The sequence below is a fragment of the Sciurus carolinensis genome, chromosome 13, assembly GCF_902686445.1.
Source record: "Sciurus carolinensis chromosome 13, mSciCar1.2, whole genome shotgun sequence".
Classification (NCBI taxonomy): domain Eukaryota; kingdom Metazoa; phylum Chordata; class Mammalia; order Rodentia; family Sciuridae; genus Sciurus; species Sciurus carolinensis.
In genome coordinates, this window is record NC_062225.1 from 21746393 (window position 1) to 21774319 (window position 27927).

At 40.1% G+C, this 27927-nt stretch overlaps 1 protein-coding gene, 1 long non-coding RNA gene, 1 other non-coding gene and 1 pseudogene across 5 annotated transcripts in view; 1 reads left to right on the forward strand and 3 right to left on the reverse strand.

Moving 5' to 3' along the window:
* Positions 1-501: 501 nt before the first annotated feature.
* Positions 502-4022, reverse strand: LOC124963571 (40S ribosomal protein S24-like; annotated as a pseudogene).
* Positions 4023-8238: 4216 nt separating this feature from the next.
* LOC124963804 (small nucleolar RNA SNORA72) lies at positions 8239-8369 on the reverse strand. Its single transcript, XR_007104835.1, has one exon. It is a non-coding gene; the product is annotated as a small nucleolar RNA SNORA72 (small nucleolar RNA).
* A 2315-nt stretch (positions 8370-10684) lies between these two features.
* Positions 10685-27927, forward strand: part of Anxa4 (annexin A4) — a 57708-nt gene continuing 40465 nt past the window's right edge. The window contains exon 1 of one of the 3 annotated variants that reach the window (XM_047522688.1): positions 10685-10861. The gene's annotated coding sequence lies outside the window, so the exon portion shown is untranslated. Of the gene's footprint in view, positions 10862-10938; positions 11046-27927 lie in introns of those variants that run through there. The other 2 variants (XM_047522687.1, XM_047522689.1) reach the window with 2 other exon arrangements.
* LOC124963162 (uncharacterized) lies at positions 18022-21084 on the reverse strand. Its single transcript, XR_007104667.1, has 3 exons — positions 20928-21084; positions 20374-20450; positions 18022-18241 (listed from the first exon to the last, which is right to left on the reverse strand). It is a non-coding gene; the product is annotated as an uncharacterized LOC124963162 (long non-coding RNA).

A 27927-nucleotide genomic window follows, 5' to 3' on the forward strand; every position in this document is an offset into this window, starting at 1 on the left:
AGCAGACAGGTTGTTCATTGGTCGCCTTGCTGTGCCTTGCTTGGCTTAGGAGTCCAGGCTGGAAGTGAAGCAAGCAGATCAGGGAAATGATCTGCTCATGTGTGAGTGGGTGTGAGGCGGGGGAAAGCAGAAGGTGGGCGCTGATTACAGAAGTTAGGGCTGCCACTACCACTGGGGGACAGGGTGGAGGATATCTCCCTCATGCACAATTTAGCAAATTGAAAATGGAGACTTCCCTCCCGGCTCCCACTCCACCCCCCCCCCTGCCCCGCGAATCTCTTTTACAAAGTTTGAATAAACATTTTACCAAGCCTAATGCAAACCTAATGTGATAGGGGTGCCCTATTATATAAACTCAGAGATCAGTGCACTTTTATGGTCCCCAGATGGTTTGGTGCCTAAAGCAGCACTAAGCGTCTAGCAGAAAGACAGTGCAGAGAGGAGATGGAAGGCTGCTCCCTCCCCCATCCCGTCTCTGTCTGTCTCTCTTTCTTTCTTTCCCTATTTCAAGTATGTGCAGTTTATCAAGCCTCTCATGAAAATTGACACAATCACCACAGATAAAGTCATCATGGAATCTTTACTTCTGCGTTCTGCCTCACTGACATTGGCCTTTGAAGTCCCCCTGACTTTCCTCATTATATTCTTGTCTTCCTTTCACTGTTTCCTTGAGGTCTTTTTCTTCTCATACAGCCCATGTCCTGCAAGTTTACATTTGGATTCATTTTTCTTTAATTAATCCAAGGCATCCTAAATCATACCCAAGTCAGTTATATTGCCGCCACCAAAATGAACTCTGAATCCAACTACAAACACGACATCTGGAATGGTCTTGTGCATTTTGGTTAGTTTTCCAGAATGCCTTTCCTTTTTTTTTTTTTTTTTTTTTTTTGGACTGGCTTTGAACTCGCCATCCTTCTGCCTCAGCCTTCTGAGTCCCTGGGATTACAGGTGGGTGTCCTGAATTTATGTCTTAGATACCATCACCTTCCCAGGATGAAGGGCATTGATGACGGCTTGTTTCCCTTGAAGTCGTTGGTTGGTCTTGAATGTCCTGGTGTGAATAGTTCCTGTGTGTTCTTGATGGTGGTCCTCAGGCAGCCAGGAGGGAAAACAACTGCTGTTTCTTTCAACAAGACTTTTAGCTCTTAAAAATGTATGTCAGTTAGGGCTGAGGATGTGGCTCAGTAGTACAGTACTTGCTTGTCATAGGGGAGGCCCTGGGTTTGATCCCTAGAGTCACCAGAAAAAAAAAAGAGAGAGAAAGAAAGAAAGATATATCTTACAAATATGTATATTTGATAAAATTAAACCTATATTTCTAAAAGTTTAGTAGATGGTTTGATTCCCAACACCACTATAAAAAATATAAATATAGCAGGGCATGGTGGCACACGCCTGTAATCCCACTGGGATAGAAGGCTGAGGCAGAAGGATCTTGAGTTCAAAGCCAACCTCAGCAAAAGCGAGGCGCTAAGCAATTCAGTGAGACTCTGTCTTTAAATAAAATACAAAAAAGGGCTGGGGATATGGCTCAGTGGTGGAATGCCCTGAGTTCAATTCCCAGTACCCCCCAAAATATATATCTTTCATATATATATATATATATATATATATATATATGGATATGTATACATATATACGCATGTTTGATAGGATAAAACTGAATTTTAAAAAATTTAGTAGATGAACTGAATAAAATGGACAACCAAAAATGGAATTAATGAGCTCATGGGTTCAAACCTAAGGATTCTTTCAAATTCATAGCTAAAGTTCAAAGCAAAAACAACCAAGTGAAGAAAGGTTAAGCAACCGAGGATAAATCTCTATTCCAAAGTTCCACAGCCTCCAATAGAGATTATGGAAGATAGAAACTATCTATTTCCCTGCCCCTGCCTTGGTGCTGGGGCTTTAACCCAGGGCCTTGTACATGTTGGGCAAGTGTCATCTTCTATAGAACCACACTCCCAGCCCGGAGAACAGTCAACCGTATGGGAGAAGGAAGATTCTGAGTTTAGGAAAGATTTGATTCTTCAGCATGAACAGACCTAAGAGAGAGTGCCAACCAGGACTAGGGAAAGAGGCCTCACTCCTAAATACATTCTTCAAAGAGAAAGAAGAAATCTTAAAATTCATTTATAAATAATCAACAAAGGAAGAAGGATCCGTTTGATGTCAGATTTTTCTTTTATTTTTTCTGAACTGAGGATTGAACCCAGGAATTCACAAGTTTTCTACACTTAAGCTAAACCCCCAGACCCTAGGTTTTTCTTTGACACCAGTAATTCTAGTAGATAATGAATACGTATCTTAAAGGATGGTGCTAACATCTTGAAGGATGGCCTATTTTCCTTTAGAGTTTTCAAACATGGCATCTCCATAATTAGGTGGTAGAAAATACTATTGACTGTGATTAGACATGGTTGGCTAAAAGTTTTATTACCAGGGGTTGGGGTTGTAGTTCAGTGGTAGAGCACTTGCCTAGTGTGAGGCACTGGGTTCGACTCTTAGCACCGCATATAAATAAATAAATAAAATAAAGGTCCATCGACTATATATATTCATATATATATACCGTTTTATTACCAAATTTTTATTTTATTTAACTGTGATCAGAAAAAATAGCCAACTCTAACATATGGTTTAGAATAGACCAAATACTCTTCCAAAAGCTTAACATATATTAAGTCATTTAATCCTCATAATTTAGTCTGTATACAGTAGGCACTATCATCATCCCTATTCTAAAGATGAATAGGCACAAAGAAGATAAATGATTTTCTTAGAGTTACCAGCCAAAAAAATGATGGTGTTGGGGTTCAAACTCTCTTCTTATTTTAGAATTTTGGGGTTTCTTTGACCATACTGGATATCGAATCCAGGCCTTGCACATGTTGGACCGAACTGTGCCCCAGTCCCATTTTAGAATTTAATGAGGTTTTCTTTGCAAATAAATATATTGTCCATTTTTATAAATGTTCAGTAGGTGATTCAGTAAAATAATGGAGTCAAGTCTAGTCTACAACCATTAATTCTATACCACAAATAATATTCATGTTAGTCCTATTTTTTTTTTTTTTGGTCAGTTTTATTTATGCAAGACATAGCAGAGGCTGCTTAAAATTTATTTCTGCTTTATATTATAAAACAAAACAAAAAGTTAGTTCTACCTATTAGGTGTTATATTTTCTAAGGTCTAGAAATTTTTTATGGTTCTCTGTATTTTCGATGCTTACTCATCCTTGAAAGTTGAAAAAGCTTTGCTTTTGTCCCCAAACAGAATGAGCTAATTCTTTCTGGCTCCCTGCCTGACTATTTGGATGCTGCTGGAATCTTCCTCTCATATCTTAGGCTGCAGGGCTGGTTACCTTCCAGCAGCCTGAAAGGACTATGGAGGAAGTCAGCTGGCAAGGAATGTCACCTATGTAAGCTTTCTTTTCAATGCTTTGCAAAGCCACTGTCCCAAGGGGCCAAGGGTTATCTGGCCTCAAGCCTTACCTGCTTCCTGGCCAGTGACCAGACTGGAGATAAGCTAACCAGAATCCTGAAATTGCCATCTCCAGTGTCAGAGGAGAGACTTGTCACTCAGTAAAAATTCCCTCTCTTTACAGGCTTATGCATTTCAGTAAGTATTAGGAAGGGAGAGTCAAAAGTCTGGTTTAAAATTCCACTTTTATATTGAAGTGTTCTGGATATCTATTGCTCCAAGAAGTATTTATGTTATGAAACAAGTTATTTACTCTTTTTATTATTCTTCACAGTTTTGGAGATTGAACCCAAGGCCTTGTGCATGATAGACAAGGGCTCGGCCACTGAGCCACACCCCATCCCAATAGTTGTTTATTATTCTTATGTCTTATGATTCTGGTGATTGGGCTCAGCAAGAAGGTTCTCACTGTGTGCTTCACCTGGCTTCCACAAGGCAGAGAGGATGCTGAAATCATCTTGAAGTCTTCTTCATTCTCAGGCATGGCATTGGGATTGGGAAAATTCAAAGTACTGGGGGCTGGAACAACCAGCATTCCCGACTCCCTCCGTGTCTTTCACCTGTCCACAAGGTCGCTGGAGTATAATGGTTTCAGAGCAGCTGTATGTACATGCTCCAAAGGTATATGTGCTAAATGAGAGAATTGGATGGAAGCTCTATCACCTTTTGAGCCTCAGCCTTGGAAGTCACCATATATTACTTTGATTTTTCAACCATAGAAGGCTTTTCAATGAGGATTAATTAATACTATACATGTCAAGCACTTGGAATGGTGACTGGCACACAGTTAGTGCTTATATAAATATTAGCTATGCTCTATACTTAAGGAAAGCTAGATGTCCTTGACCATGGTGTTAACTGATTACCCTTCCCACCATATCCAATTTTCACTTGTTCACTCTGCTATTTGCCATTTCTTTTAAATCCTCAAGGTTTATATCCTTGTTTTGGTGGAACACAGCATCTGAAAGATCTTGATGAAAAGTACACAGGAGATAAATATTTTGAAATTGCACACAACTGAAACTATCTTTATTTCCCCCCAACATGACTGCTACTTGGAATGGATATGGGAATCTATGTTGAAAATTATTTTCCCTCAGAATGATAAAGGCATGATTCCTCTGTCCTCCAGTTATTTGTGCTGTTATTGAGAAATTTTAGTTTTTATTTGTTTTTGTTTTGTTCTTTTTTGCAATACTGAGAATTAAACGCAGGACCTTTGCTCATGCTAAGCAAGAGGTTAACCACTGAGCTATATCTCTAGTCCTTTTTATTTTGAGATAGGATTTTGCTAAGATGCTGAGGTTGGCTTTGAACTTAAGATCTTCCTGTCTCAGCCTCCTGTGTGACTGGGATCACAGGTGTGCACACTGTGACAGCTTGCCACTCTGATTCTTGATCCCTTAAATGAAACCTCCTTTTACCCTCTGGTTGCTTGTAAGCTCTCCTCTGTGGTCCCTAGTCTTCTAAAATTTTATTGTGATGTGCCTTGGTGTGGTTCTCATTTTATCCATTGTGCTGGGCTTAGCAAGTGCTTTCAATATGGCAACTCTCCCTTTAGTTCTGAAAAAATATAATTGAATTATTTTATTGATTTCTTTCCCTCTGCTTCCTTGACTCCAGGTCTAGCTTTCTAATTTTCTTATTCTTTCCTACCTCTTTCTTTTCTCTTTGCCTCTTGTCTATGCAGGTAGCTCTCTGCATGTGTAAGTTCAACCAACCATGGGTCCTGAACTATGCAGCATGGTTGCACCTGTACTGAATTGCGTGTAGACGTTTTCTTGTCATTATTCCATATATAATACAGTATAACAACTATTTGCATAACATTTTCATTGTATTAGGTATTATAAGTAATCCAGAGATGTTTCAAAGCATATGGGAGGATGTGCAGAAGTTAAATGCAAATACTAGGCCATTTTATCTAAGGGACATCCAGAAATTTTGGTATTCTCAGGAGTCCTGAAACCAATCCCCAAGGATACAGAGAAATGATTATAAATTCTAATATTTTCTAACTTTATCTTCTTACCACTCCCCTTTTTGCTATTATACTTTTGCTATTATATTTCACTTTTACTATTCGCTATTATATTTCTAATTTAAAAGACCTCTGTTTGGTTCTCTTAGTACTAATTGTTAAAGAGTATCTAATCTGCTTTTATTCTGACTTTATTTCTCAGAAGAGACCAACAACAGATAGTCAAAGTCCCTGCCCCCTTTCCATATAGGCTGTTTCTTCCAAGTTTCTTTCCTGTTTATATTTTTTGGATTCTATCTGTCATATCAGATTCTTCCCTTAAATTCTGATGACTTTTGGCTATCTATTTTGGGGGGTTTTGGGGGTTGAACTCAGGGGCACTTAACCACTGAGCCACATCCTCAGGCCTATTTTATATTTTATTTAGAGACAGGGTCTCACTGAGTTGCTTAGCACCTTACTTTTGCTAAGGCTGGCTTTGAACTTGTGATCCTCTTGCCTCAGCACTCCGACCCACTGGGATTACAGGGGCTATCTATTCTTAAGTGTGCCAAATTTAGCAAAACAAAACAAGACACCTAGCTAAACTTGAATTTTACATAAACAACAGATACCTTATAGGATAAGTACACTCCGTGCAATATTTAAGACATATTTACAGTAAGTATTTTATATTTCAATAAAAATTATTTGTTGTTTATCTAAAATTCAAATTCAAGTGTCTGGTGCTGGGGGCCATCTATGAGCCTGTGGGAACTGAGTGATGTTCTTGCCATAGGCAAGGAAGTCACCTGTCTTGGGACTCCCAGACAGAAACCCCTGGTGTGAGACTGCCCACTTCATCTTGGCACCCTGACCTGCTCACCACTCAAGTTCTAGCACAGCCAAATGCCAGTCGACCCGTTTACTGCAAGACCCCTGCCACACCGAGAAACAAGCATGGAAACAAGACTCCTCCCACTGAAACCATATCCCTGCATTTGATGTACTCCCCCTTAAATAAAGAATTGGGGCCTTTTTCAGTTGTTCAGTTCTAGTTCCTATCAGAACTGGAAAACCCATCAGGCTCTCCACTTTTTAAATAAAATCTTTGACTTTGTCTTATTTCTTACTGATTATTTCACTTTTTATTTTCCCAGGTGGTTCACATCTCCTGAGCAGGAACCTGCTCTGTCAGGGTGCTGGTCACCTGGTCATAGTCCTGTATTTTATCTACTAACCCTAAAGTGAGATCTACAATACTGCCTGAACACCTGTGTGTGTGTGTGTGTGTGTGTGTGTGTGTGTGTGTGTGTGTATGTGAGAGAGAGAGAGAGAGAGCGGGGCTTGCCAAGGTTAAGTTTACTAACAGGTTGCTCCAGTTGCATTGAGCAATTGAATACTGTCTCCTTAGATCTTTGCTCTTAGATTCTCCAGAGAGAAGAACAGTTAGTTCAGTATTCATCTTCTTAATTTTCTTATGGCTCTTCAATTTCAGTACAGTAGCCCTATCCTTGTGTTCATCCAGTACCCAAGATTAAAGATGACTGCAAAATCTTTGCGCACACACATCAGGGATGGAGGCTAGTTCCCTTTCCTTGAAGCCGGGCTGGTCTCAGTGATTTGCATGATCTATAGAATGCAATGGAAATGATGTTCAATAGTCTCCAAGCCTCCATAATATGAAGTTTCGTAACTTCTTGGATCTCTTGTAGTATTTTTCTGAAAACCCCGAGTCTCCATATAGGAGATCTGACACCCTGAAACGGCCACGGGAAGAGGGAAGGTGTAGGTGTCCTGGGTGATAGTGCCAGCTGAGATCAGACTTCCAGCTATTCTTGCTTCCGTGTCAAATACAGAAGGAATCTTTCAGGCTGGCTGAAAACTGCCAAATATTTAGTGAACTTCACTGATGCCTCATGGGACAGAATTGCCCAGCCCAGTCCCTTTCAAATTCAGATCCACACAATCATGAGAGACAATAAAATGGTGAAAAAATGGTTATTGTTTAAATTACCAAGTTTGGGGATCATTCGTTAGGCAGCCTGAGACAACCAGAACACAGCGAAAATATCTGGGGGCCCCCATTCCAGAGATCCTGTTCTTTATCCCTTCTCAGAAGGCACTTCAAGTCTTCCACACACATTAAAGAGGGACAGTAGCAGCTGTGGAGAAGGGGATGGGGGACACTAGCTGCTTCCTGTGCAGCTCATAACCAATCCTCCTGGTTTCAGGCTTAGCTCTACCCTTTTCAGAAGCACGTGGTACAGCAAACTCTCACACCCCAAGTGACCAAGCTGTCATCTTGCTTCCTGGCTCTCCCTACCCCCTACTCCTTAGCTCTCTCAGGTCTGCTAAGTCAATTATCACCTCTCTGCTTTCCAGGCTCCAAATTTTTGTTTTTTTCTGTCTGGTTCCCTTGTTCTTATGAGATTAAAAAAAAAAAAAAAAAAAATCTATTGGTGTTTCAGCTGGACTTTAACTGTATTCATTCTGCTATCTTTCATTTAAAGGCTCCTTTGAGTCTTTTTTGTTTTTAAATAGTATTGTTCCCTTTTTATATTAGAAAATAAAAACAGTAATATCACAACACATTTAATGGCAGTAGTAGTAGTAACAAAATTTCCCAATTTTTGGTTACATGATCTTTAGACAAGTCTGCAACTTAGCATTGATTATTTGCAAGTTATTACACTAGTGTATTGTCATTTTTCTTAAGGTGGGCCAAGGTAACCCACCGTAGCCATTATATGGTCACATAAAATGATCATACAATAAATCAGATTGGGTTTATCACCAGCATTTATAAAATCAGACCCAGGGAAAGAACTAGGTCTGGGGACATATGCATGGTCTTAATATAGTGAATGTCTAGCCTGTCCTTTGAGCCTTTAATTTGGACAATTCTGATACTGAAAGTTCGGTCCTTGTCCTGGAAGCTGATCCAATAATGAGGACAAGGTTTTGAGAAAAAGGAAAAAGAAACTGTATTGCTTTACTAGCAAAGGAGAAATAGAGGGGACTCCTGTCCCAAAGGCTGGGATTCTAATTGCCAAGGGAAACAGCAGGTTTTTTTTTTTTTTTTTTTTTTTTTGGTACCAGGGATTGAACCCAGAGGCACTTAACCACTGAGCCACATCCTCACAGCACACTTTTTATATTTTATTTACAGATAGGGTCTCACTGAGTTGCTTAGGGCCTAAGTTGCTGATAACAACAGTCTTTTAAAGAGGAATACAAAGGCTACATTCCAGCTGTGCGCTGTCAGGAGTCAATCCCTTTGTAGCTTTGAGAAATAGATGTTGCTCGGACCTGCTGGTGCCAGCCGGGTGTAGATTCCTTTATGCCTGTGGTGCATGAGCCAAAGGAGGAATAACTGGGCCTAGGATGGGAGGAAGGTTAATCTGGCTTCTCCCATGGTTAGGGAGGGGAAGAGGGAGAAGAGGGAAAGAAAAAAATGTTAGTTTAAAAATAGACCAAAGTGGCAGAGCAGTGACAGGGTTTTTTTTTGTTGTTGTTGTTGTTTTGAGCAGGGGTACTGGGGATTGAACTCAAGGGAACTTAACCTCGGAGTCACATCCCCAGTCCTTTTTAATTTTTATTTTGAGACAGAGTCTCACTAAGATGCTTAGGGCCTCCCTAAGTTGCTGAGACTGGAGCAAGGGTTGTATTCAAAGCACGAAGTGGACCCCTGATACAATTCTATTAATTTTTAAAATACCCTGTCTTAGTTCAGGTTCCTAGAAGCAGAGCTACATGTAGGGATTCTCCTGCAAGTGCTTCAGCGAGGATATTCTCAGGTGACCCTGTAGGCTAGGGCCTAGGGAGAAGCTGAGCAAAGACGCAGTTCCTGTTGGAGTCACACCTCAGGCTGACCTTACCAGAGCTCTGGCCAGATTTACTCATGGCATTTTGTGCCCCATGAAAGGCTCTTTCTGTGGCTTCCCAACCCATTCCAAACTGGCAATTTTGGGAGGAGACAGCCGCAGGGGTCTGGGGTCTGGGTACAACCATGTAGTAAAGGTTCTTCGACTGGTGCTAACAGCATATACTAGTTGTTCCTAACCCATTATTTTTTTTCTATATACCTAATTGTTATTTTTTCTAAGGGTGTAACAGTGTCTCTAATTTTTCTGAAGTGAATTATTCTTGTGTGTGTTGGAGGGGGTGCTGGGAATTTAATCTGGGAGTGCTCTACCACTGAACTATATTCCCAGCATCTCCCTTTCAAAATTTCAAGACAGGTTCTCACTATACTGCCCAGGCTCCCAGGCTGGCCTCAAACTTTCCATCCTCCTGCCTCAGCCTCCCAAGTAGCTGGAATTACAGATGTGTGCCACTGCCCTGGCCTTATTGCATTCTTTTTCTACTATTTACCCTGTTAATTTTGTTTCCTCAAGGTAGTTCCTAACTAGCTTTTAGGTTATCACATACATATATAAAGGTCAGAATCAGGACTGGATCCAAATTGGTCTGATACTAAAACTCTTAACCACATTAAACCACCTCCTCTAGCCACATGTTTATGAAATAATTTAATGTTCCCTCTCCACCTTTAATAACCACTTGGATTTTGGTCCTTTGAATAGAAAACACTCCCCCAAGCTATCTTTTGTCAAATGAAACAAAAATTTGCCGGTATATGCAACAGATTTCACTTCTCAATCATTCACTGAGCACCTACGATGTGCCAGAAACTGTACTCTGCACAGGCGCAAAGACAACCTAGACCTAGTAAGTGACTTCAAGAGGGTTGTGCTCAGTGGGGGGCAAGCAGATATAAACGCACAAGTGTATTACAAGGGGGAGCGCTGCGCCAAGGAGCTACTGTCAGGCACTGAACCCTAGTGTTCACAGGTTTCAGAAAGATGAGCGCTGCTCCCAGTTTTCTGTTCCCAAAGTTTGCTGGCTTGCTAGGCGCCACAGGAAGGAGAATAGTTTCCTCAAGGGAGATGTGGAACTGCTGGGCACTTTTTGGAATGTATATTTTATTGTGAGAGAAGGAAATGAAATGTGCCTTTCAGATTTCACTTTCTACTTTTCCAGCCACAGGCTCGGCTCGGCATGAGCCGCAAGTGCCTTTTCCAGGAAGGAGTCTTGGATTCGCGGCGCGACACGGGGACAGGGCACTGAACTGGGCGAGGCCGGCGCAGGGAGGGAGAGGGCGAGGTCGCCGGGCTTGGGTGACGCGGGTGGGGACGCCTAGACACCCGATAACTTGTGAATACACTGGTCCCACTCTGCGGGGGCAGGAGCGGGGCTGGAGGTGCCAGGCCGGCTGTGCGCTCTCGGCAGCCGGACGAGGCCCCGGAGCGGGGATCCGGGGACTGGCCGCAGCCTGGAGCGCGGGCACGTGCGGGTGCAGCCCACCCGGAGCCAGGCTGGCTTCTCTTGGGCGTCTGGGGCTCCAGGTGAGCTTTGTCTTGGGAGGGACTTTCCGGTTCCGTGGGCAGAGGGACAACCAGGAACTCGGGCTCAGTCTCCACCCCGAAGTGGGGCGGATCCGCCCGGCATAAGACCCGTTGCTGGGCCTCGACGCGGGTGTGACCTCCGCAGCCGCACAGCACTCAGCGAAGCAGGGTCTCCGCATCAGAGGTAAAGGGACTCTGGGCCGGGGGTCCTGGGCTTCGGGAGAGGGGTGCGGCGGCCCGAGAGCACCTCTCGGGGATGCGGGTCCCCAAGCTGAACCCAGGAGGGGGTGCCCGACGTCTGCCTGCGGGCGGGCCTGGGTGGCCCACAGGGTGGAGCAGGGCCAGCGGGCCGGGACTCGCTCCGGGTGGGCTGGAGGGAGACCATCACAGCCCCTATCCTCTGGCACCGTCCAGAAAGACACCCCGAGCAATGTGTACGGCTCAGGATGCCAGCCAGAGACCTCAGCAGTTACTTATTGAGTCCATGTGCTGAACTTGGGTGTTAAAACCAAAGGATGGAGTTTAATACTCCCTGGAGCTAACTCAGTCTAACATCTCTTAGTTTTTACTTTTAAATACTCTCTCTCCTTTTAAGAAACTTACTCCTTTCTCCTTGCCTCTTGTCTCTTTATTCCCTTGTGTATCTAATAATTGCAACACAGTGCCTTATTATTATGAGCCTCACATTGTGTGTCTGTCAGTGGCACAGTGTCACTCTTTCACCCTGGTTTTGACCTGCTGGAGTCTTTGGGACAGAAGAGGATGGCTTTCCAACAGTCTGCCAACTCATAGTGCTCCCCAAAGTGGATGCAGGTCCTCTGTGAGCGTTTTAGAGAGTTGTGGGTCCCGAGTCACTGATACCTTTCATGAAAACCCGGCATCTGCTCTCTCCAGATGACAGTGGAAGGATGAATAGGGTCCCTTCTTTAAATTATCCATCCAGATGACCATCAACTGGACACCCCACTGGCCCCTTCCATTGCAGGTAGCTATTCATAGCCAAGCTCTAGCTCTTTAGTTGCCAAGGGAATTCTCAGATGACAGACAGGAGGGAAAGCAAGTGGGAGAGGAAGAGGGCAGGAATGAGAAAATGGATAACCACAGCCACCCCAAAGCGACTGACTTCCCAGAGTTCTATATGACCAAGGTCAGATCAGGGACTTGATCTGGTTTTCTTTGCAGTTGGGAACATAATTATACCCCTATCCATACACATACATAAACACAGAGACATAAAAACACTGGATCAAGGGAGTCTATGAATTTCCTCCTGGACAATCTTGCTCTCGGTTAAACGTAATTTTTCTTCCAAAGCAATTTGGAGGCTAACATTCATCATCAGGCTGAACCCATCAACCCTCAGCACTTAAAGGGTGAGCTTCCTGGATGTCCCCTGGACATCCTGGATGAACCCTGTCACAAAATGAAAAATGAAAAAAAAAAAAAAATAGTGGAGGGTGGGTGCTAGAATGTAGCTTAGTGGTCCACCACTTGGCTAGCATGTGTGAGTTCCCAGGTTTGATCCCAGTACTGCAAAACAAAACAAAGCAAAACAGAAATTTCCACACTTTGTAAATTAAAACAATCACAATCTATTTTGAAGTAGAATCCAAAAATTATATGCCTTTTTAATCTAGAACAAAATCTTTTTTAAAAAAATGTATTGCTTGACCTTTGGGCTGCAATTTTGCCCAAATCTTGCCCCTGAGGGTTTGTTCTCACTGCAGTTGGGATTACCTATGGAAGCAGTTTGATAGGTACTGCAGTGTCTCCCCTAGAGCGACTTTAACAGCTGTCCTAGGCTCTTCTCATTTAACTTTCTGTTCAACCCAAGATGGGCTTAGTGAAAGCTTGTTTTACAGATCCCAATGTTTTAAATCATGATCCTGGGTCAAAGTAAGACCCCTTGGGAAATGAGATTTAAATCCACTGTAGACCCCAAAGCCTGTCATATTATCCCCTCTGCTCTACTATGATTCCAGCAGTGCCTGGTTCACAGTGATTTGGGATCTGGATTTATCCTGTCTTATTAACTAAATCTTTTTTTTTTTTTTTTTTTTTGGATGGTGCTGAGGATCAAACCCAGGGCCTCACATGTGCTAGGAGAGCACTCTAGCACTTAACTAAATCTTGATCAACTGTTTTTTTCTGTATTCTTGCCTTACTCCCCAAAATTCTGATCCAGTATCACAGGTTGGGATCCAGGAGTATTTAAGGGACTCCCAGGACAATTATGATTCAGGTGTTGTTAAGACCTCACTTTGAGAAACTGTACTTTAGAAGTACTTGTATGAGCAAATGTGGTGGCACATGACTGTAATCCCTGTGGTCTTGGGAGGCTGACACAGGAGGATCACAAGTTCAAAGCCAGCCTCAGCAATTTAACAAGGCCCTAAGCAACTTAGTGAGACCCTGTCTCAAAATAAAAAATAAAAAGGACTGGAGATGTGGCTTAGTGGTTAAGCACCCTGGGTTCAATCACCAGTACCAATAAATAAATAAATAAATAAATAAAAATAAAAAGAAGAAAAAAGAAATAAATACTTATATGAGTATGTGTATACTTGATACATTAAGTAAAGCATTAACCAAAACATGTGATAGTTCCAAGGGAACTTAGGTCTGTGGTTATGCTACAAAACTCTAGGTAGTGTGATAAATACTAAAATTCTATGTAATGGGGGTAAATACTAAAACTTTTCCATTCTCAAGAACAGTTGTTATGTCAATCACATCTCCTTTTTAACAACAAATTTTTTTCCCCTCCAAACTCAACTCTTGGTTTTATAACACCTCTGGACCAAATGGAGTTCAACTAAAGGGTTTTTGTTAGTTGTTCTTTAATATAATTGAAACTGAGATGGATTCATACCTGAAGATTCATTTCCTTAGGAATTTTGCATTTCTGTCTGAGGCCTGTTGGTTTTATTGGGAGTAATTTGTTAGTGTTTGAACTGGACTGAAGGATATTGCTATGGAAACCTAAACCACCACCTTGGAAAACTCTTTTTTTAAAGGTTCAAGTAGTTGAAGTGGGTAAATAGCTATACCGCTTCTTGATTCAGAGTGCTTGATGTAAAAACTAGAGTCCATGTTGTATTCACAAGTAGCAGCAGGGATAATGGCAGCTAAAGGGTAGACTGTGGATACAATGTAAAAGACCTTCTGTATATCGCCCCACCCCCACATCGTCAACATTTTACAACTAGGTAAAGAGCATGCGCTGTGCAACCTGTCACAGAGCGGAAACACCCCCAAACTGCACCCTACCTCATCGCTCTGGAGTCATTCCTGAGTCAAGGTGCTCAATCCCCCGAAGAAGCAGCGTATCGAATCATTGATATGCTAACAGAACTGTTATGGGAACAAGTTCTGATTTATGTGTAATTGAACCACCCCTGCTGGAGAAGGAAGCAGGGGAATATCAGCCCCCTGCATCTTCTCCCTTACTCCTTTTGAGGGAGCTGAGGCAGGATCCAGTCCTACTTAGTGTTGGCTTCTGCTATTCTTCAATTTGCTATTCTGCAAAGACCTATTGTCCCAATGGTTCTCATCCTTCTTGGAGGTACAGATTCTTGTAAGGATGTAATTAAACCCGTGAATCCCCTCTTGAGAAAAATAAAAATATACTTAACATTCTTCATAGTTTCAAGAGGTTCACAAACACAATTTTAAACCCAACCAAGGATATCTAGAAAGTACCTAGTCATTGTGTTAAAAATTGCCCTGAAATTTGGCAACATTTGTCAAAGTTACAAAATAAACCAACAAATATGCATTTACCTTTGTTCTAGCCATTTCAATTCTAGTTTATCCTAAAGATATACTTGGACATGTATATAGAGACAAGTGTATAGGATGCATGGGTTGCAGACTTGTTTTAGTAGCAAAAGATTGAGAAGGAACTAAATATCACTCAGCAAAGGACTGGTTAAATTATGCGATATCCATGTAATGCAATACCTTCCAACAATTAAAAAGGATTCAGGTTGATAGGGAATGAATAGTATGATATTGAAGTATATATATATTTTTCTTTTTAAAAAACATGGAGTACAGTTTTGCATGGTATGCTACCATTTCTGTATATAAAAATAATGGGCACTATATTCTTACTTGCTAATGCATTAAATACTCTTAGGAAGATACACAGGAAAATTATAACAGTGGTTGCTTCAGAGGAGAGTATGAAAGTCTTATGGACTTATAGCTGTAATTTTTTACCATTGAATTGTTATCATATTCATGTATTATCTATTAATTTTTTTAAAAAAAATAGAGAATTAGAGATAGTACCTGCCCCTTAACATTGTTTATGAAGAGGAAGAAAGAAATAGAAATGAGGAATTTATCATTTTCCAATTTTCCAACCTCAAAATTAACATAGGATCCTCTGGTTCCTTATTTGTATACAAAGAAGTAACATGCAATCATGGTTCAGTGGTCAATGGGATGAAGTAGCCACTGCTCATTCTTCCCATATGTTTTCATTGGGTTATTGATTCATTTGACTGTACTTCAGCTGATTCCAAAAAGAATGTAAGGTGCCTTGAATATGATGGTGGGGAAAGCTATTTTTAAATAATCTGGTGGATTCCAGTATTGAAAAAGCAGACAGAAGAGGTAGATGGGATGTCAGGGCCTATAGACTGGATAGATGTTCTGTCTTCCTACCTGCACCCCCCCACCCTGGCACATCACAAAATCACAGGACTGTGTAAGTGGTTTGATTCATTATGTGCAGACACCCATGGAATAACAGGAGGTGTGCTGAACTTCATCATGGGTGGTCAGAGAAGGCTTTCTGGAGGGGTGGCCTTTACATTGGGGGTGGGATAGGCGAAGAAGGGCTTGTGCATGTGCAAGGGCTTGTTCAGAGCAAGGCCAAGGCATGCTGGAGTTGCAGCACATGGACTAGAGCAAGGTAGTCCCAGAAAACACAGCTGGAGGGTCTCACAAACTAAAGTTCTCCTGTAAACTGTGGAAGATAGGGCAGATCTGTTTTGGGTAACAGGTCCTAGATGGTCTGAGAATCCCATAATAAGAACAGGCCTGAACTGTAAATCCTAATTTCTTTTATATCTGCTCCACTGCCTGACATGGTTGGGAAGTAAATGTTTTGGATAAAATTAAAGTGCTGACCAGATACCAGGAAGGAAATGAAGGCACAGATGCAACCTCAGAGAAACATAACAGCTTCCCTGCCCTAAACTTGGCTATGTCACCGGAGTTCATCTTGGACATTGTCTTCTTACCTGGTTGACTTCATCTGGGAAAGAGGCCTGTCCTATATGCTCCTGTCTCTGTGGTTCTCCACTGCAAGGATGTTCAGATTTCATTGTGTCTGGTCACATGCCCATCTCTGCTACTCAGTCCTGAGCAGACCTGAGGGCAGGGACCATGCAACCCCTGTCTTCGGACCTAGCACTATGCTGAGCACCTAGTAGGTGCCTGCTAGAGATGTACCAAGTGAACAGTTGATTTTCCATGGCTTGGAAATGGTCATCCAGCCTTGAAGCCTGGCCTGCCACAAAATGATCCAGTTTTGAAAACTGCTTTTGTAGGCTTTGTCCCCATTGTCCTCTTCATGGTATCCCTACATTCCAGGCCACCTCCAAACTAAATACTCTTTTTCCCAATAAGTTTTGTGATTTGTAACCATTGCTGAAACTTCATTTTTATGGTCCTTTCTGCCTGGAAAACTCTTTTCCTATTGAAATGCATTATTGTTCAAAGCCCAAGTCAAATGAGAGCTCTTTGAACCTTTCGGGGGGCGTTTTACTTTGTCTACTGCCACTCTCCAACTCCGACAATAGTTCTTATATGCTGCTCTGTCTTTAGATTAGCTCTACACCTGTTGTTTCTCTTACTAGGTTACATGTTCCTTGAGAGCAAGATGGTGTCTCCTCCATCTTCGTTTCTCCTGCAATGCCTAGTACACAATAGGGGCCAAATAAATATTTAAGTACCTATACACATAGCAAGTGATAATTCTGGAACTGGAGTCTGGAGGCCATCTGCATAAGAGTTGGACTGGACTGTGGCATGAGGAGAATAACCATGAATGCTTATTTAAACTTAATTAATAAGGTCTTTGGGTCCTACCCAAGATTTTAAACTGACTTCAGTTTTAGAGTTCAGGGTGTCTCCACCACTACCTGTGATCTGTATTTCTAAAGGCACCCCAGGTAACTTTTGTGCACTTTGAGACTTCCCCCAGATACCATGGTAGGTGGCTTACAGTTTCCATTAGTTAGAATCCATAACTGCAATATCATATCCCAATAATATCCAAGGTCAGAAGAAAGGGGGAGTTGGCAGACCAACTTTTGATTTTTAGACTAGAGAAATTTCTTTCCTGGAAGACTCAAAGGTTTGTCCTTATTTCTCATTGGCTGGAAGTGGTCACATGGTCACTCTTAAATCATTCAGGGTTGTTTGAATGGGGCTATCTTGGACCAATCATTATTTCTTCCTAGTTTATCAAGACCAATCCCTAAACAGAAAGAAAGTTCTCTTAAGAAGGAAGGAAGGTGTAATGAAGGTGGACCTTATTGCCTATTCTTGAAGAAATCCTGCATAAGAGCCCCCACCATTCCATTTTTATGCCAGAACAAGCCAGTTCTCAAATGTGGGTTAAATATGGAAGACAGAGCAGGGCTGGAATTCAGCTCTTTCTGGATTCTCTGCCTGCTCCCTCTGTTACAACTTTGGCCAATACCTATGTGTGTGAAGAAAATTGAACTTGGAGTTTCACCGGCATGTACAACAGGCCTACCAGCAGTAATGCCTATTTCAGTGGATGTTTTGAGAAATTTAATGTTTACCTAATCTTTGACAAGCACAATTTCTATGAACTCATATTTAAGCATTCCCTTATTAATTTAACCCCCTCTTCCCTTATACTTGATAAGATCATGAATGGCAATCCATACCTATGAAATGCCCATGAGATAGTTTGGGGACCTTTTTAGGCATCGATAAGAACCAAAGTTCTTAAACTCAAGAATGCATCAGAATCATCTGGAAACGTGTCTTAAAACCCAAACTACTGGTTCCACCTTCAGAATTATAGATTCTTTGGGTCTGGGGTTAGACCTGAGAGTTTGTTCTTTTTTAAAAAAAATATTTTTAGTTATAGATGGATACGATACCTTTGTTTCATTTATTTATTTTCATGTGGTGCCAGGATTGATCTTAGTGTGTCATATGTGCTAGGCAAGTGCTCTACCACTGAGCTGCAGCCCCAGCCCAAGAATTTGAACTTTGAGTAAGGTCCCAGGTGATGGTGATGCTGTTGGTCAGTGAATCAGACTTTTAGAACAGCTCTTCTGTGCACTCACTGAACTGGGTGAACTTCTTTCAGATTGAAGTACTGATCTGAATTTATGAAAAAAAAAAAGATTTAATAGGATTTAATTGAGTATGTGGCACATTCTACCTTCCCAGGTTCTTTTGTGCTTCCTATTAAAGTCGCCCTGCCCTGCCATCCCCCATGTCTGGTCTGATTCACCTGATCTTCTGCGCTTTCTGATTGTGGGCTGGGCTTATTCTTTGGCCATGAGAAGGCCATGGGTGGTTGTTTGGACACAAACTGTGACCCTAAAAGTTGAATTTAAAAATCTAGTTTCAAACCTAAAAAGGAAGGAAATTCTGATACATGCTGCAATATGGATGAAACTTGGAATTTTTATACTAAATGTAATAAATAATTCACACACAAAAAGGACAAATATTATGTGATTCTACTTTTTTGAGGTACCTAAAGTAGTCAAATTCCTAGAGACAAAAAGTAGAAGCTACCAAGAGCTGGCAGGAGGGAGATAGAGGGAGCGAGTGTTTACTGGGGACACAGCTTCCACTGGGGTGATGGAAAGGCTCTAGGACTAGACATTGGTAATGGTTGCAAGGCACTGTGAATATACTTAATGCCACTGAATTTCTAAAATGGTAAATTTTGTGTCATACCACCTCTGAAAATATAAATCGTACTTCTATTACTATTTGTCTCTCAGTGGTGTGTTGGAGTACCCTTATACCAGCCCACTGGGAGGCGATGGTTAAATTTTTAGGGGTTTTAGGTTAGGATGTGGCTCAGTGGTGGAGCACTTGCTTAGCATGCACAAGGCCCTGGGTTCAGGCTCCAGCACTGGGAAAAAACAAAAAAGCAAAACACCTAGGGGTTTTGCAAGTCGATAGTTAAATACAACCATTATTTAAAATTAAAACATATGAACTTGTTATTTAATAAATTATATTAAAATACAAATATCTATAAATATGTTATATTTTGAACAACTCATTTCCTATTTCTTTATTACCTTTTACTGAGATCTATTATCTATCATATGCATATGGTGGAAATAGCATGAACTAATATGCTACTGCCCTTCTAGTCCCAACTTCAAGTTCATTAGTCTTGAAATCCTTCAGGTTGGAAGTATTTACACCAAAGAAATGGCTACAAGTCAGTTTTCTTTCCTTGGAGAGCTGTCTGCTAGGCCGATTGGCATGCCCCCAGCCCTACCATTTCTAGTGGGTGGGGCTGGGGAAAGTTTCTGGATGTACAGCACCAGCCACTTGGGACCTACCAGCCCAACTTTCATAATTGAACTCTAGCCCTTTCCACATTGCCCTGCCTTTGGGTGTTTTTGCTGTGTCTCAAAAAGAAGAGATTGTGGCTAAGTTTAGTTGTTGGGGAGGGGAACAAGATGACTCACACAGTGATCAAATTAATTTAACCTCATGGACAAGAGTTTCCTTAGCTCTAAAATGAAGAGGATGAGAAAGAAACTAGTAGAAATCAAATAAAATGATCATTCTAGCAATGGGAAAGATATTTTTTAAAAAGTTTTTAGTATGGGCAATTTCCAATATACATCTAAGTGAGAGAACAGCAACATGAACTTCATATAACTATTCATCACCCAGCTAAACAATTATCAACGTTTCACCAAAACGAGACTTTTTAAACCATTGAAGTAATAAAAGAGAGGAATCCAAAAGAGAAAAAGATGGATAGGTCTGATTTGAAATTTTTCTCCCATGTTTTGACTGTATATAATTAAAAGGAAGATATTACATTGGAAAAATACTTATGGTTAATTTTACATATAAAATGTTAAATTTTATAATATATTCATACCTTATATAACTATGTTAGTAAAGCACCAAGATCCTAAATATAAACTGATAATTCACAAGAAGGAATACAACAGGTAAAAAAAGAGAAAGATTTAATGTTCTTACTACTAATTTTAAAAGGCAAAGTAATAATAAGTTTCAATTTAACATTTAAATATTAAATTGTAAATAAATAAGTCAAGCAAGAAAGCAAGCTGACAGATGGCTAGCTGGGCTTTGCACATCATTGTAAATTTGGAGGACAACTGGAAATATTCATAATTATACATCATAGGTAATGGGTCAAAAGAAGAAGAAAATATCTATAAAGCTAATTATAAGGAATGTAGTCATGGTATTAAAAAAGAAACAAAAACTGTGGTGCATACCTGTAATTCCAATGACTCAGGAGTCTGAGGCAGGAGGATCACAAGTTCAAGGCCAACCAGGGCATCTTAGCAAGACCCTGTTTCAAAATAAAAAATAAAAAGGGGTGAGAGTGTAGCTCATGTTAAAGTGTCCCTGGGTTTATTAATCCCCAGTACCAAAAAAAAAAAAAAAAAAAAAAGCCGAGCAACCAACAGTTGGGACATTGAATAAATTATATCAATGATAGAAGAGTAAAAATTCTGTAAAATGATAAATTCTGGTTAGATGAGGTGGTGCATGCTATCTGGAAGGCTGAGGCAAGAGGATCATGAATTCCAGGCCAGCCTCAGCAACTTATTGAGACCCTGTCTCAAAATAAAATAAAAAGGGCTGAAGATGTAGCTTATTGGTAGAGTACTCCCAAGTTCAGTTCCCAGTACCATCCCCCCCAAAAAAAAATAAAAGAAAAAAAGAAAGAAAGAAAAGAAAAGAAAGAAGGAAAATGATGACAAATACAGCCATGGTATAGAATGTGGAAAGTTAAGTGGGAAGAGTAGAAACGAAATTAACATACATACTGTGATTACCACTGTGCCAAAAGACTGGAGCAAACAGAAAATAAAAGCAGATGGTAAGTTTACATTTTTTAAAATGTCCTTTTCTGTGTTTAAAGCTAACTTAATGATTTAGGAAATAAAGGGAAAATAGACTGCTAAAAACCTTCCAGTCTCTCAAATTCCATGAAAGTTAATCTTTTCCATTTGTAAACATGGAAAGATCAATTATTTTCAGCATTGCAGTGGAAAATTCTGCCTCTCCCCATTCTTTGGGGTTTGGGAAACGAGTTTATCAGATCACACAGACAACTTAAATAATAACAAGGGGGAAGGTCAGGCCATGGTGACAAAGTTAGTGCTAACCTTAGTCTGGGATCCACACTTGATTGCTACTACCATCAAATCTTGAGGTTGCTAAAACAGAAATAAAGCCAAATAATTCATTTTATGTCATGTACATTTATTATTTTTAAATTCAAAATAAATGTTGTTTTTAAAACAGTGAACCAATTTTTTTTTATCTTTTCTGTGACTTTTCAGGGGTGTTAAGATTAAATTTTCTACAACCTCTGTCAAGGGTCTTCATTTCTTTTAGGATTCCATTTTTATTTAAAAACAATTTAGTGGAAATCAAGTAGTAGGTGAAAAAATGATATTTAGATATGATTTAGTAAGCCCTGTTAAATGTTTTAAAAATCCAAAATTTCTTGTCACTTGATTAAACATGAAGAAAAGAAGGATCATAGAAAATTAATATTGACCTTGAGGTGCTAAGTATGTGATATTTAAGCCAGAATCTTTCATCTCAAAGGATTTGTTATTGTGCTAGTCATTTTTCATCTCCTCTTTAGAATATTATGTATTCTCAACCTAAGGACATAAGTGTGTCCACACGAATAATTATTTTGAATAAATTATTATATGTCAGGCACTTCGCTGACCGATGAAGGTAGAGTGGTAAATACGAAAAATTTAGAACTCACACTCTATCCAGCAGACTTCTCAGAGCCAAGAATAACTTTCTACACATGTATCTGGATGTATCTTTTTCTTTCCTATGAGAATTTAGCTAATCTGAGACTTCAACTACCTGTGCTGAGTATCTTCAAAATCTTTATTTTGCCTTAGAGCTTTTTTCTCAACTCTCTTTTTCTATTTATTTTTTTTTAGGAGGCATATTTTTTCTTCCTTTTAAAAAAATTTATTTTGGGGCTGGGGTTGTGGCTCAGTGGTAGAACTTGCCTAGCATGTGTGAGGCACTGGGTTCGATTGTCAGCACCACATGTAAATAAATGAATAATATAAAGCTCTATCAACATCTAAAAATATTTTAAAAATTTTTATTTCTTAATATAAAAGCATAAGCATATACTTATCAATGGGATACCATATAAGGTTTCAATACATGTATACATCGTGTAATGTTTAAATCAGAGTAAACATCGCCTCGAACATATATCATTTTTTCTGATAAAAACTTTCAAGATCCTCATAGTTTTTTGGAATATACCATATATTATTAATATCTATAGTCACCTTACTGGGCAATAGCACACCAGAACTTGCCGTTTTCTAATTGTAACTTAGTACCCACTAATCAACTTTCTCCATCCTACTCTTCCAAGGCTCTGGTAACCAATTCTACTCTGAACTTCCATGAAATTGACTTTTTAGTTTCCATATGTGAGTGAGATCAAACAGTACTTGTCTTTCTGTGCCTTACTTTGCTTAACATAGTGATCTCTGGTTTCATCCATATTGTCTCAAATAACAGAATTTCAGTCTTTTTTTAATAGTAGAATAGCTTCCATCGTGTACATGTTTTACATTTCCTGTATCCATTCATCAGTTGATGGACACTCGGATCCTTTCCGTTCTGAGCTATTGTGAATAGTGCTGTAGTGAACATGGGCATGCAGAGGGCTACGTTTTTTAATTTTTTTTTTTTTTTAGTTGTAGATGGACCCAAATACCTTTATTTTGTTTCTTTATTTTTATGTGGTGCTGGGAATTGAACCCAGTGCCTCACTTGTGCAAGGCAAGTGCTCCATCACTAAGCCTCAAACCCAGTCCTTGCAGAGGTCTCTTTGACATACCGATTTCATTTCCTTTGGACCTATTCACTGTGGTAGGATTACTGAGTCACATGGTAGTTTACTTTAATTTTTTGGTTTTCCATAATGGCTGTACTAATTTACATTCCCACCATCAGTGTGCAAGGAAGGGTACCTGATTCTCCCCCTTTTTGATAATAGCTATTCTTACTGGGATAAGGTTTTTTTTTTTTTTTTTTTTTTTTTTTTTTTTTTGCGGTGCTGGGGATTGAACGCAGGGCCTTGTGCTTGCAAGGCAAGCACTCTACCAACTGAGCTATCTCCCCAGTCCTGGGAAAAGGTTTTGATTTGTATTTCCCTGATGGTTAGAGATGCTGCACATTTTTTGTGTACTTGTTGACATTTATGTCTTCTTTTAAGACATGTCTATTTAAATCTATTGGCTGAATTTATTAAGGTTTTTGAAAACATTTGTTTTTTATGTTGAGGATTGAACCCAGGGCCTGTGCATGCTGAGCAAGTGCTCTACCACTGATCTACATACACCTTTGGCCTCTTTTCGACTCTGGAGTCCCACCGGACACCTACTCAGATGTTGTAAAGTGAGCTGGAACTCAGCATATCTAAGAACGAATGATTGGGATGACAATACCCAGTTGTCCAAACAAGGCATGCATCCCATGCCTGACTCTTTACCATCACTAACAAAACTGGGACAAAGTTCTGCCTGCTCACTCTTTAACATTTTTCAAATTTGTCCCTTCAGTTCCATCCCTGTAACTATTCTTGTTCAAGCCCTCATTACTTTTTACCAAAGCCAGCACATTCTTAATCTGTGTCAGAGTGGCAATAATTTAAAACCTCTGACTATTCTTACCACTTCACTCTTCAGCCTACCCCCAAATCTCCTAAAGGTGCCCAATTTCCTAGGATAAATTAAAACTGCTTAGCTGTGACTGGTTTCTGCCTCCACCTAACACACACGTAAGCAGATCCTTGGTTCAGCTGTTCTACCTGAAATGAATTACTTTTCTTCTGTGCCCAGCTGGCAGTTAGCCATCTTTTAAAACTCATCCTCTCCAAGATGTGCCTCCCGCCTGCTCCCATGAACAGATCTGGGCTAGGTGTACCCATAGTACCTGGTACTTGAATTATCAGTAAAAACTTAAATGAACACATGAATGGCAAAAGAAAGAGAATGTTATGTTACTCTGCCAAACACTGAAGATGCCCAATAGTATCCTGAGTGTTTTTTTCTGAATAATTACATAGATTGTTTTTCAATATTCTGAGATTTTGATCCTTTTACCTTGTTATGAGCCCACGTTGTATCTGCCTGCCTCCCTTCCTTCCTCCCCTCTTTCCTTCCTTCCTTTTAGAAAAATGGGGAAATGAAGACACTAAGAAGATAAATAAGCATTTTTTTGTGAGAGTTAAAGAGACACTAACCATGCATGTGAATTATTAAGGACAGGATCTGACTATGATGGGTATTTGATCAGCATTATCTGTCATAGTTATTGAAGAAGGAAAGCTATGTTTGGAACAGTGTTGTTTAATGCAATATCAAATGAGTCACGAATGTAAGCTCGGATTTTCAGTATTAACATTTAAAAAGTAAAAAAAAAAAAAAACACATGAAAAATTAACTTTAATAATATAGATTTGGGACAATGGTGTAGCTCATCAGTAGAGCACACGCTTAGAAGGTACAAACCCTGAGTTCAATCCCAGTGCTGCTACGACCAGCACTAAAAAGATTATTTTACTCAGTATATTCAAAGTATTATCATTTTAACATGTAACCAATATGAAAATTCCTAAGGAGATATTTTACAGCCTTCTTTTTATTCTATGTAATCATCTGGTGTGTATTTGACACTGCCAGCACATCTGAATTTGAATGGTAAATTTTCATCAGAAAAACTTGATCTGCATTTGGATTTCATACTATTTGAAGTTTTCATATAAATACAAATGCTTAAATGCTATTTCAAACATAAAGTTTTCCCAGTGACTAAATCAAGTATCAAAAAATAATTTCTCTTAATATTTGCATTCACATTGAAAAAAACTGGTTCATCTTTTTTAGAAGAGTTTGACTTTGAAGTGATAAGCCTATAACTTTTAAAGTTGCCTCAGTCCAAATTGAGTGAATTCACTAATTCCTTTGCCAATTCTGTATCTTTTTGTTTATTGTGCCAGTTGTAATTCTTCTGCACTCCATTCATTTCTACAGCAGGAACAAGTCTTCATTTAAAAAAGTTAAATGTCCATACTAATTTTTTTAAGCTAGAAAATAATTTAATTATATTATAATTAAAGAAGTAAGAAAAAAAGAAAACGGAATTATGGCAACTTACATAGTTATCAGTGTAACTTGTGCTGTCTGCAAATCACATTCAAATACGTGCATTAAAATATCACAGCAGCACCTAGGAAAACATCCAAAGCAAAAAGCTGCTGGCACCAATTAGATTAGTGGTTACATGTAATACTAGAAAGATGCTATGTGCCTGACAAGCACACTGCACAGGCAAGGGTTAAATGAAAGGTGGCCCTACAGGAGCCATAAATTTAAATTTAATTAGAATGATATAAAATTTAAAATATAGTTTCTCCATTGCTCTAACCACATATCAGTTGCTCAGTAACCATGAGGGACTCGTGGCCACTGTATTGTACAATGCAGTATGGAGACTGTCAAAAGGCAGGTGAACAGAGCACCTGACGCTGGCCCTGGGTACCTTTTGGTCTTGGCATCGGCTTTACAGCAGGAGAGGGGTTGTTTGGAAAGATGACCTGATTCTTAGTTTCTACTGGGTTTTATTTTTTTCCTCTCTTAATGGTTGGTTGTTTGAGGGGAAAAAAAACACATACCAAACACTCACACAAAGTGTATATACAGCGTATAAAATATGCCTCCTAGCATGCATTTCTCCAGGGGTTCTTCTCACTGAACAAATCTGCCTGAATCTATTCGGCCATCATGGTAGCTCCACCACCTCTTGGTGGGGATGGGAGACAAAGGGAGCAGTAATTAGCCCGTCTCATAACTCTTCACCTCAGAGAGGGTAGGGTGAGGTGGGGTACAGTTTTCTGGATAGATCCTCATATTACACACGCCATCCATCATCATCTGCCTTAAGGTCTTCAATTCCTCTCAGTGTCAGACAGGACCTCACATCAGTCCTCCCCTTCTGAGTTTTGTCATGAGAGTCTTCCTTTTTCTTCTGCGTGCCCTCAATGAGAAATCAACAGGAGCTTCATCAGAAATAGCACATTTCCTAAGTGAATCAGAAATCCACTGTGGAAGAACTTGAACAATTCTGTTTTTGTGTTCTTCTGCCAAAGTCAGCCTGGATTCTGGAAAGATTTGGAGAGGTAACCGGGCCCTGGCACAGTGAGGGCGTGGCTGGCCCGGGGGAGGAGGAGCTAGCTGCCCACAGAGCTGGAACTGGATTGTGGGCAGGGCACAGAGGCCTCAGAATAAAGCCAGACCTTGAAGAGAGGAGTGTTCACCCTCTGCTTGCTTCCTATGTAAATCTGGGGAGGAAAAGTAAGCTGCTCTTCCTGTTCCTCTGGAAAGAGCGTTTTCTCCATCGTGGGCAAACAGACGTGGTGATGGTGGTGTGTCTGTACAGCCAGAGAGAGAACGGACTGGGCCGCACACCCGTGTATTCCTACCTCCAGGTGAGAAAACCTAGCCAGACGACTGGAAGCCTGACCACGTGACCGAGGCACCGCCAATTCCTTCCCTCCTGTACTTTACTTTTTAAATTTTTATTTTAAAAAATTGTGAATGGGGCTGGGGAGATAGCTCAGTCGGTAGAGTGCTTGCCTTGCAAGCACAAGGCCCTGGGTTCGATCCCCAGCACCACAAAAAAAAAAAAAAAAAAAAAAAAAATGTGAATGGCCAGATTATAATTGTATATATCTATGGGGTACAAAGTGATGTTATGATTTATGAATAAAATGCAAGAATCATTAAATCAAGCCAATCAACATATCCATCACTTCAAGTGCTATTTTTTTGTAGTAAGAACATCAAAATGTACTCTTAATGAATTTGAAATGCACAATACTTTATTATTGACCACACTATGCAATATACCCCAGAGGAAAGCAAAACAAAACAAACCCCCAGATTCTGCTGGTGTAATTGAGGCTTTTGTACCTTTTGCCTATGGTCTTCCTACTCCCCCTGCCCTCCCAGCCTCTAAGTGGTAACCACCATTTTAATCTCTGCTTTTTGAGTTAGATTGTTTTAGATTCCATATGTAAGTGAGGCTATACAGTATCTGTCTTTCTGTCCTTACCTTATTTAACTTGGCATAATATTCTCCGCTTTAATTCATATTGTTGTAATGACAAAAAATTTTAAAGCTAAATGGAGGAGTGCAGTGGTGCACACCTGTAATGCCAGCAACTTAGGAGGCAGAGGGAGGAGGATCACAAGTTTCGGGTCAGCCTCAGCAACTTAGTGAGGCCTTAAGTGACTTAGCAATACCCTGTCTAAAGACTAAAAAATAAAGAGGGTTAGAGATGTGCCTCGATGGTAAAGCACCACTGGGTTCAATTCACAGTACCAAAGGGGGAAAAAAAATCTAAAGAGTATACTATTGTATATACCACAGTTTCCTCCTCTTTACATTTATTGAGGAACACTTACATTGATTCCATAACTTGGCTACTGTGAATAATGCTGCAATGAACTTGGAGGTGCAGATATCTCTTCAACAGACTGATCTAAAATCTTTGTAAATACCCAGAAGTGAGATTATTAGATCATATAGTAATTTTGCTTTTAGTTTCTTTTCTTTCTTTCTTTTTTTTTTCTTTGTGGTGGTGGTGCCAGAATTGAAGGCCTCAGTCACATATGCTAGGCAAATGCTTTATCACTGGGCTACATCCCTAGCCCTGTTTTTAGATTTCTGAGGAAGCTTCGTACTGTTTTCCATAA